The 10,141-nt window shown below is 39.9% G+C and overlaps 1 long non-coding RNA gene across 2 annotated transcripts; it reads right to left on the bottom strand.

Annotated features, from left to right (window-relative positions):
- Positions 1 to 1,560: 1,560 nt before the first annotated feature.
- LOC147654570 (uncharacterized) lies at positions 1,561 to 9,195 on the bottom strand. 2 transcript variants are annotated; one of them, XR_015282677.1, is made up of 4 exons: positions 8,767 to 8,835; positions 6,821 to 6,959; positions 6,068 to 6,188; positions 1,561 to 4,792 (listed from the first exon to the last, which is right to left on the bottom strand). It is a non-coding gene; the product is annotated as an uncharacterized LOC147654570 (long non-coding RNA). The 2 variants fall into 2 exon arrangements; XR_015282676.1 differs by lacking the exons at positions 6,068 to 6,188; positions 6,821 to 6,959 and having other exon boundaries at positions 8,767 to 9,195.
- Positions 9,196 to 10,141: the final 946 nt, after the last annotated feature.

Raw genomic sequence — 10,141 nt, forward strand, 5'->3', positions numbered from 1 at the left:
AGTCCAACCATTAACCCAGTAATGTCAAGTGCACCCCTAAATTATGTCTTTAAGCACCACATCTATAATAATAATTACAAAATCTCTCCTTTCTGCTGAAAAATTAACAAAAATATTTGTCATTCAATCTCAAGGGTATGTGCAGAAATTTTGGTTACTGTAGGAAAGGTGATTGACTAGATATTAATGATGGTACTTCTGGCTCTAAAAGCATGGCTTGCATCCATGAGGAACAATTCTCTTTTCTTTATATTGTTTTCAGCTAATCTGCTAGTTGTATACGATTTCCTAATTTTCCCAACCTGGAAATGGCTTTTTAAAGATGTATATTCCAAGAAAGGTCAAAGGATCCTGCTCAGAACAGCTACATTTATTAAAATAAATTAAGTGGGGTCAAACCCCTTTCTCTGGTCCTAAGAGCAGATAGCACAGCATAGATCATATCCACGTTCCCAAAAATTCCAATGTGTCATTTCCTACAGTGCTTCTCAGGAACACCATGAAGAAGTCAGCACAGACCATGTGAGTGACCAGGTGAGCCCCTGGCACAGGCTGAGTTTCAGTGCAGAAGTTTAGCAGAGGTCTGTTTTTCAGCTTTCGGGGGATTTGTGCTTGTTATGTTATTGAATAAAATATAATCCTAGACTGATAATCCTCCTTTTTCACACTTCAGCTATGGACAATCCCCTGTCCATCTCTGCACAGATGCAGAAAATTGCATTTTGGAGCCAGTTAATGGAAGCAGAGGTGAATGCTCCTGTCCCAGGCTCACTCCCATAAATGCAGGAGCTGGGCTCCCTGTGTGGGCGCAGGTTGAAGCTCAGTGGGCAGATTTCCAGGCTCGGTGGCGAGGGCAGCAGGTAGATCTCCTGAGACTCATGACGGGAAACTCTATGGCTGTGAACCGCTTTAAGATGCCTTTGAACTCTCAGCTGTGAATAATCATAACATTTCCACAAAATTGACATAAATTCTATGGTGATTATACTGAGTTCATGTTAACTGTGGAGCCAGAGGTATAAAGCTGTGGCACCGAGTGGCAAGTGTGCTCATGAAATTGGATAGCCCACACTGTAATTTGTAAAACTGGAGTGTGTGTTTGGCCGTTGGATAAAATTGGAACAGCTTAACTTTGTGTCATCAGTCCTAATAATATTAATAACACTTTTTTCCTAGATGGTAATTTTGGCCAATATTCCTCAAAGTATTTTACAAAGTGACAAGTAAAATTAACTCCAGTTTATAGGATAATAATTCGAGGCACAGAGAGGTGAAATTTCTGGCATTAGGACTCGCAGTCAAAGATCTGAACACCCTGCACACCAGACTGCCTTCTTGGTGGTGCTAAATCCCTGTTTTGGACCAATAAATTCTGAATTCATGTCTTTATGCACCCCAATGCCCTTTCCATGTTTTAAGTATGATATTTGTAGATATCACACAGATCTTGTATGTGTGATATAAAGGATTCAGGCTGGTTTCCAAAAAGAAAACAATTAGTTGCTGTTGGAATATTGTTTTGTATCCTAAGCTGTGTGAGAGAAAAAAAGCAGGTGAAAAGAAAGCAGAGTAAATTTTTTTAATGGATCAGTATCACTTATGAGGGCTATTCATCTTTTCTAAACTGCTTAACCATCCCCAAGAACTGTTGTTCTTCAGACATAGGGAAATAGGGAAGCACAACACATTGATACAAACAATTTAGACAGATAAATTAATAAAAGCAATTAGCAGATATGAAATACTAACAAGCTCTACACATCTTCTAAGCTCAAGTGTTGCCTTCACCCTCTCACAGAGCCAGACACACTGGGTTTAAAGGTTCAAACTCTTCCTCCTGCCCTGCCCAGCAAAGAAGAGAGATGTCCAGAATATTTTCAAAGCAAATTATGATGGAGCCAACCACAAGAATGTCCTGCCATTTTGCAGTGGCCTGTACCAAGCCAGTCTTGTTGTTTTCCTGGTGGAGCAAGGAAGAGATGTAGTGCATTCTTCAATTTCAGCCCCATCAGCCCTTTCCAGCCTCAGGAATCTCTGGATAATGGATGACCAGCTGGCCCCTGTGGCTCTCTAGGTGATTAGATGTGTATGTGCTGAATGGTAAGTGCTGTGCACTTTGGACCACCCCCCATCACGGATCTCTTGTCGTGTTTGGTGCCAAGGTTGAGGATGGACTTGTCATCTGCATCCTACTGCTCCCCCATGAAACACACCACTGGAAATCCAGGAGGACAACACCAGTGTTTTTTCTTGCTTTGTGACAGCTTGGCTTTCTCTAGAATTCTTCAAGACCTTTCTCTTGGCTTTCTAAAGAGTGGTTTCAGCTCAAATATCCCATTTCTAAAGGGGACTTATTAAAAAGAGGGAAAGAAGGTTTTTTGCAGAGGCAGATAGTGATAGGAAATGGGAAAAGAGTTTCGAACTAAAAGAGGAGATATTTAGATTACATGTAAGGAAGAAATTCTTCCCTGTGAGGGTGATGGCATCCTGGGAGGGGTTGCCCAGAGAAGCTGTGGATTCCCCATCCCTGGAAGTGTCCAAGGCCAGGTTGGATGGGGCTTGGAGCAGCCTGGGATAGTGGAAGGTGTACCTGCCCATGACAGAGAGATTGGAACTGGGTGATTTTTAAGGTCCCTTCCAAACCCAAACTATTCTGTGGTTCTGTGATTTTTTTATGATATTCTTCATTGCACAGCTGAGGGGCCAAGAGCCACAAAAAGTCTTGGGTGATTAACTTGTCCTAATTATCCTTCTAAGATCCAAATCCCTGAATTACCTCCCACCTAACTTTGGAGGTGCCTCCAAGGCACCATCAGTTGTATTCCCCACATTTGCCACAAATCCTTCCTCTTGGCACTGCTAAAAAGCAAAGAGTATAACATGTGTGTCATTTCTAAATGCTGCCAATCCTCTTTTCAGGGTACAGGGTATCTATCCAGGAATATACTTAACAGTGGGAAGGACAGGTGAATAAGGGAACTCTAGCCCTCCTTTAACACCATTTGGTATGGGATATGTCCTCTGTGACAGCACTGGGAAGAAGCTGGCAGGAGCACAGCCCTCTGCAGAAGTGTATGGGACTTTAACTCCATACCATTATTCAGACTACACTGTCCTGTATGTGGCTTTCATAGCATTATGACACCCCTTTTATACATCTTCATAACTTTGTGAATTTAACCATTCAGGCTGAAATTTTACAAATGCTGTTCACCTGTTTTCAAAACAGAGCCCAAGGAAAAATGTTCCATTGTCTCTCAGCATAAAACTCAACAGAACCCAAATAGGTGTTTCATTAAAAAATTCTCCTATTCCTCTTCTCCGGAGCAGGGATTTGGAATTCAGCAAGGAGCTTACCCTACTGTCAGAGACATGTCTTTTCCTGTGAATACCTTCTCCAGTGAAATTACCCGGTGAAATTATCCTATGAAATGAGCCTTTGGGAACTCTGAGGTCGCACACACTCCACAGAGATTTTTTTTTTCAAGTTTAACAGCTTTGGAGTTTCCTCCAGCCCTGAGCTAAATACGAGTTTCTAGATAATTTGCTGCTCTTGGCTGTGGAAGGGGTGCTGGTAATGCCGGGGGAGCACGGAGACAGGGGATGCTTCTCGTGTGCTCCCATTGCTCCTCCTGCTGGAGTTGAGCAGCATGAGGGAGGTTGCTGGGGAGGGAGATGGGTAAAGCACCAGCTGTGTGGGTATAAGTAGGGCAAAGGAAAAGGGTTGATACGTTTAGACTTTTCCCACAATTACTGAAGCTGGCAATTTATATGGTTTTTTAAGGGAAAATTTACTTTCTGCACAAGTTTTTTATGCTGTCAGCTGAACAAAAAAAAGCCATTTTAATTGCACAGGGAGATGTAAGCACAAGTGTTCCCAGCCACAAGAGCAGGGATCTCAGCAAGAAAGCAGATGGGGCCTCTTATGTCTCTCTTTTCTGTCCCTGTAGTCCCTTACTCCATTTCCCCACATCCTCACAAGTGTTATGGGCCTGCCACATGGCATCTCCTAGGTCTCAAGAGTTCTCATCCTGAGCACTAGATGAGACCAAGATGGTTTGGAAGAGATAGGATATGATCATTTCATTATAAAGTCACAGAATTTTATGGGTTGTAAAAAACCTCTACAAACCTTGAATTCAATGATTAATCCAGCACTGCCAAGCCCACCACTAAACCATATCTCCAGGTCTACACACCTTTTAAAAACTGCTATAGATCTTCTGCACATGGAAAAAAACTGAGACTCCAAAAACTTCTTAAACTGTGGCTTTTCCTAATTTCTTGCTTGCCTTTGCAACCTAAAGCTCTTGAAGAACAAAGAGATGGATTCATGTGTTTGTATGTAACATCCATTTTTCCCAGGTAATTTGTGCCTGGAATAACACAGACACCAGACTATCTAGTGTGAAAATGTACAATATCCTAAGTAAAACTGCTGTCAGAAATTGGCATGTGGCTATAGGCTGCAAGGCTGAGAGACACCACAAATAGGAAAACAATGAGAGTTTCATGAATCCAGTTGCTCAATAACCTAATGCAGTTTTTCAAAGCCTCAGTGGTGGATTCCTGTCTCCAGGCTCTGTTGTGGTCAAGGAAGTGTGAGGAGCCACAAATGACAGCATGTTCTTGGCAGCAGCATGCCGGCCTCGCAAGTCTTGCAGGACTCTTGTTCTTCAGGTCTTCAGGTTTTCATTCACCACAGAAATAAAAGGGGCATGCACATGATTTTCTAAATTTTCTTTCCATCTCCTGTACTTCATGCACATCCTCGGTTCATACGTGTGTGAGTCTGAGAATGAAAGAGGAAACTGACGGATTTATCTATTTCACATCACTTTTCAGTAATGTTATTAGATGGAAAATGAAAAAAATAAAAAGAAAACCCATCAAGCAATGAAAAAGAATTTTTAGAAATGCAGACAGTAGACAGAACTGAAAAAAACTGTTTGAATTGTCATAAAATTTTATATGGACATAATTGAAATTTCTCAACAAATCTAAAAGGGAATTATACGTAGTTGTGACATAGGGTGGCAGACAGCTGCATTCACTTTGAATTTCACTATAGGGGTTTTCTAGGTAAGTGTCTCTCACCACTAGAAAACACAATGTCTGAAATCCTTTCTTTTTGTAAAGGTAAAAGATGTTGTGTTGGACACTGTGTGAGACAGACTTGCCTGTTGAGATCCCTAGTGAAAGGAGGTGTTCAAAAATCACTCCTGGTAATTGGGAGAGGAATAAAGCACCACTGCCTCACCTCAAGTGCAGCTCCTCACCAGGATGTGCAGGGCTGCTCTTTGAGTTACTGAGTAAGACAAGCTCCTCTACAACTGGAGAATACCAAAGCTTTCTCTAGAGTCTCAACAAAGAAAACCAGGTTAAACTGAAATAATACTCAAAGATCAAAGTGAAAATCCCATTCCTTTAGGAAGATTGTGTCTTCCTACACAGGGATAAATAACTGAAGTTAAAACTTTCTTTGGGAGACAGAGAAATTCAAAACTTTGCTTTGGACAATTTGGAATTTTTATAAGCTTGGACACACCAGATGAAGACAAGGAGCAAGGAAGGATAAACAAGAAGCAATAAGCTTGAAATTCAACAAGAACAATTTAGATTTGATTAGAGAAAAATCTTTTTAAAGCTAAGAAAGTATATCACTTAGGAATTTGAGTTTGTCATTATAAGCTGTTTTTTAGAACATGCAAAAATGCCAAGAACAAGATGGATGATGTTCATGCCTTCAATATATTTGTGAAGTCTTTTCCAGAATTCCTGACTTAATATTTCTCTAATTCTGATATGTCACATGCACACATGTAAAGCTACATTAAAAAGACACCACTAAAAGCAGGCTTCAAAATGTTCATAGAAATCAGACTTTATACTTTTCCTGTCTTTTGGCCCTGTACATGTGTGATAAAACAGCCAGCAGCATTATCATTGCCTCACTGCCATTTTCATTAGGAGCAGTGGCACTGGGGCTGGACTGTACAGGCATGGGGTCCAAATACCAGGTCTCTATCTACTCCAGACCTAAGTGACAATTGAAGGGTAAACTCACCTTTGCAGTGCATTACCAACAGCTGTTGTGGCTGTGCTGGCAAATCAGCCTCCTTCTGCTACAGTGGGATGGATTGAAGGACAGTTTTGGAGTGGGGACAAGAGAAATTGTCACCTCCTAGCTGATAATGGTAAGAACAGAGGTGTTTAATGATATAAAGAGACTGAAGAGATGCTGTAGACCTTTTGCTTCAGTAATTTTTGATTTGGGTCTCCTTCAGCAGAGCTTAGGCAGAGATCACCAGTTCCACCACAAGTGTGCTTGCTTTGGGACAGGTCAAGAAGACCACTACATCCATAACTTGTATGTGTGAGAACATAGCATTGCTCAACTGTCTGTAATAAAATGCCTGGAAAAGTAGAACTTCTATTTTTTTTATTTTTAAATAAAAAAAGAAGAAGGGAAGAGGGGAATGAATGAGGTAACAGAGATTTGAATGACTTAGCAGTCTGCTGAGCAAAATCTTTGAAAGTTTTAATCGTGTATCAGTATTGTTTTGGTGAAAACAGTAAAGGTGCAATAGCAATTCTGGTACATCTCTCTAAATCTTCTAAATTTGAATGTGTGTGAAGATTGCATTTATGGTTTCACAACCAGCTAGAATCTGTAATGCCTCAGAGGAACCACTTTGTCAAAGTGATGACTGCTCAGATGGTTGGTTATAATCTGAGTCAACACTTCCCAAGATAGAGAGATGAAGAAGACATCATAATAATTGTCAAAAAATTATGATCTCAGAATTAGTGGTTTAACTCCCCTTCTGCAGCTATTAGCTCCTTTTTTTGCAACTCCACTTTTGCACTCTGCTTCATTTGATGTGAAGTTAATAAGCAAATCCTCCATTTCTTTTTCTGCTTCTTAATGTTACATGAACATTATTAGAGACAGGAGCCTTGAGGAAAAAAAATACATATGATTAGATAACTAAAGACTATCATAATTTACAGTGCCAGAAGGCAACATTTGGAACTTGATTGACACCCTTAATTCTAGCATTTATCAGCTTTTATGTGCTTGGTTCCACAACTATAAAATGTTCTTTCAGGTTGGTTGGATTATTTATTTATTTTGAAATGTAATATTCTAGGTATCAAGAAAAAAACCATTTTCCCTTCCCCTGCATGGCTCATCAGGTGCCACCATGCCAGCATTCACGTGGGAAGGACTGGGCTGTATTGACGCAGACTGTGGACCAAACTCTATTAAAGATAAAAGAAAAAGCAGCAGTGAGAGTAAACTGTCCTCTTCTACCAGAGTTATGTGGAGGTGAGAAAACTTCACCAGCAATTTTCACAGACATTTACTGACTTCAAAGGAATAATGAGCAATAGAAATGCTGGGAGTCATCCAGACTGCAGTGAGCACAAAACCAGGGATCATTCTTTCTTCCCCTTCCTCTCTTACTTCTCCCAGTCTCCTTCCTACTTATGAGTATAATAATCCCATCCTTCCATGCTAGACAGACTCAAATACAGCTGCCCAACTCACAGCAGAAAAATATCAGGAGTCAAATTAAGCATGTGAGCATTTAATTATTCCCTGGATGGACGGACTGAAGAACAGCAAGACAGACAAACAAATAGATAAAAGCTGCTAAATATATAGACTAGCACAAGGAGAGGTATGCTTTTATTTGACCTGCTAAATATCTGATCTCAGATTTCATATTCTCACTGTGTCCAAAAACTGCATTAAAAATATTTAGGGACACATTATACTAAATTTACAAAATCTGGAGTCAGCACTTGTTCACACACATCAAAGCCCTGTATAAACATGGGCACATTTGACTCCATTGTACAGATGCTAATGACTTTTTTTTTTCTGTAGAGGTTTACTTCTTGGTCACTCATGTGGTGGGGAAGATAATTTTCAAGAAGCCCAGTAAGTAAATTCAGTAAGGCCCAAGGAAGTGGGTATTGTCATCTGTTAACAACCATGTTGAGCTTTGAAGTCAGGAGAAGCCACAGTGCTCACCACATGGCCATGGTTAATTCTGAGTGGTAATGTCTTCCTCCAGATGACATTATGTCAACCACTATAATAATGTGCTCTCTCTAGCTTTGAAGGGTTTTTTCCTGATCTGTGCCTAGGATTTTATCGGAAGAGTCATGGACCTTAGGGGAACAATTGCCAAAAACTCATTGTGAAATTTTGCAGGATCAGATTACTGTGGTGGAGAGAGGGTGAGAGTCCAAAACAACTTTAGACAAATCTGCCTAACTCAGTTTATTTGATATAGATTGTACAATTGCACAAAGCCTTATTTCCCTGTAAATAAGAAAATAATGCTGCTTAGTAACAAGACAATCATATGGCATTATTCCAGCTCAACAGAGTGAATCTTGTAGCAAAACCTTTTTTTGCCTTAAGATAGTATATTTCTATTAATATGAAAGAATAGTGTAAAAAATGTTTGTAAGAAAGATGTTTTATGAATGAGTAAACATTCTTCAATTCTTTATTACTCAGGTATCATGTACTGACAAGACTTGTGCTCTAATACTTTCTATTCTTTACCTCTTTATCCTTTGAGTAACTCCTTTTCAGTGCAAAGAAATTCTCTTTCAGGTCTGTAATGGTTGTGAAATTAAATTAGCTGACTTGGATCCCCATTATTTCAATTAAAATATGATCCAGAGCTAGTCAACCCTCCTGTGTAGCATCCATTACTGTATTACTCTTACAGTGCTACTTACCCATGATCAAACAGCAAAACCATGAGATGACCAGAAACTGAATTTACGTCTCCAATACCCAACTCCACTGCCTTGACCACAACATCATCACTCTCTTAAATCAGTCACATTTGTTTTTTGTTATCCCAAATCTCATCAATGAGGTTTTACATAAGAAGAAAAGCATCAGCATTGGGCTAAAAGTAGCAGCCAGTGGGAGTGTTCCAATCCTAATGGCTTTTGTGGGTTTGAATTGGTATTAATGAGGGCAGGACTTGCCCTTCTGCTACTTGGCCCACAAAAGGATTTCAGTATGCAGTGCTTGAGAGGTAGGGATAATGGGAAAAAAATGGTCAGGATATGGATTTGTGCACGTCAGTTACTTGGTCTCTTTGTGCAGTTCTTTTTCTGGGAGTTTAATCCCATGGTCAGTCACTCCTCAAACACACTGAACTCACATCACCTTCAACACTACAAGTGCTGTGTATTGTTAAGAGTAACTCACCTGTCTCATGTTAAGAGTCAAGTGTTTCAGCCAAGGCCTGAATGAGACCCACATACTGAGGTTGTCCTTGAGCTCAGGTGCCTGTGGTTTGTGGGTGGGGAGAGAGTTTGGATTCCAGCCTAACTGCCTTCAAGACACATGCTCTGGCAATCTGAGGAATTAACAATTTTTAATTCAACAGATCTCGGTAATCTGCACCTAAAAACTATCTGAGAGAGATTTTGGAGGGTTCACACTTATTTTTAATAACCACAGAAGCTCGGAATTCCTGAAGATGAAAATTCATGTGCAAATTTTCCAAGGCAGAAAAGTGAGATGATGCAGATAGCTGACTGAGGTGACTTAATTCATTGCAAAATTAAAGGAATGTAGTAAAGTGATTCAATAAGCAAAGAATTTAGAAATAACATGTAATTGGGGCCACTCAGTAAATTCAAATTAACCTGATTCTCTTTTGAACCAACACACTGGTCTATAAAAATATCTTCTGAGATATATGAGGTACATAGGCTTTTGCAAGGTCAGTTGGGTGTGTCATCATTCTCCTGCAACCATGAACTTTGCACAGTCTCAATAGAACAGAAGTAAAATGAATTAAGAAATTATTAGCCAAGAGATGTCAGAAATAGGAATGTCAACAGGAAATTAGTTTTTAATATGGTACACCCCCCAGGCTCCTACAGGGATTGGTTTTGTGTCATGTCATCCAGTGCTTTGATCATTGTTCTGAGAACAAGTATAAATATTGCTGTTCATATAGTTTTCAGATTGCAGAAAGTTTTCCAGGTGGCTAAATAACAAATGAAGACTAAGCCTCAATACCAAATGAATTGGATCAGTCAGTAACCTCATCCCAATCAAACAAGAGACGTTTTGGCAGGAACAAATGGA

This window comes from Cyanistes caeruleus, chromosome 2 (genome assembly GCF_971803275.1).
Source record: "Cyanistes caeruleus chromosome 2, bCyaCae1.hap1.1, whole genome shotgun sequence".
NCBI classification, from domain to species: domain Eukaryota; kingdom Metazoa; phylum Chordata; class Aves; order Passeriformes; family Paridae; genus Cyanistes; species Cyanistes caeruleus.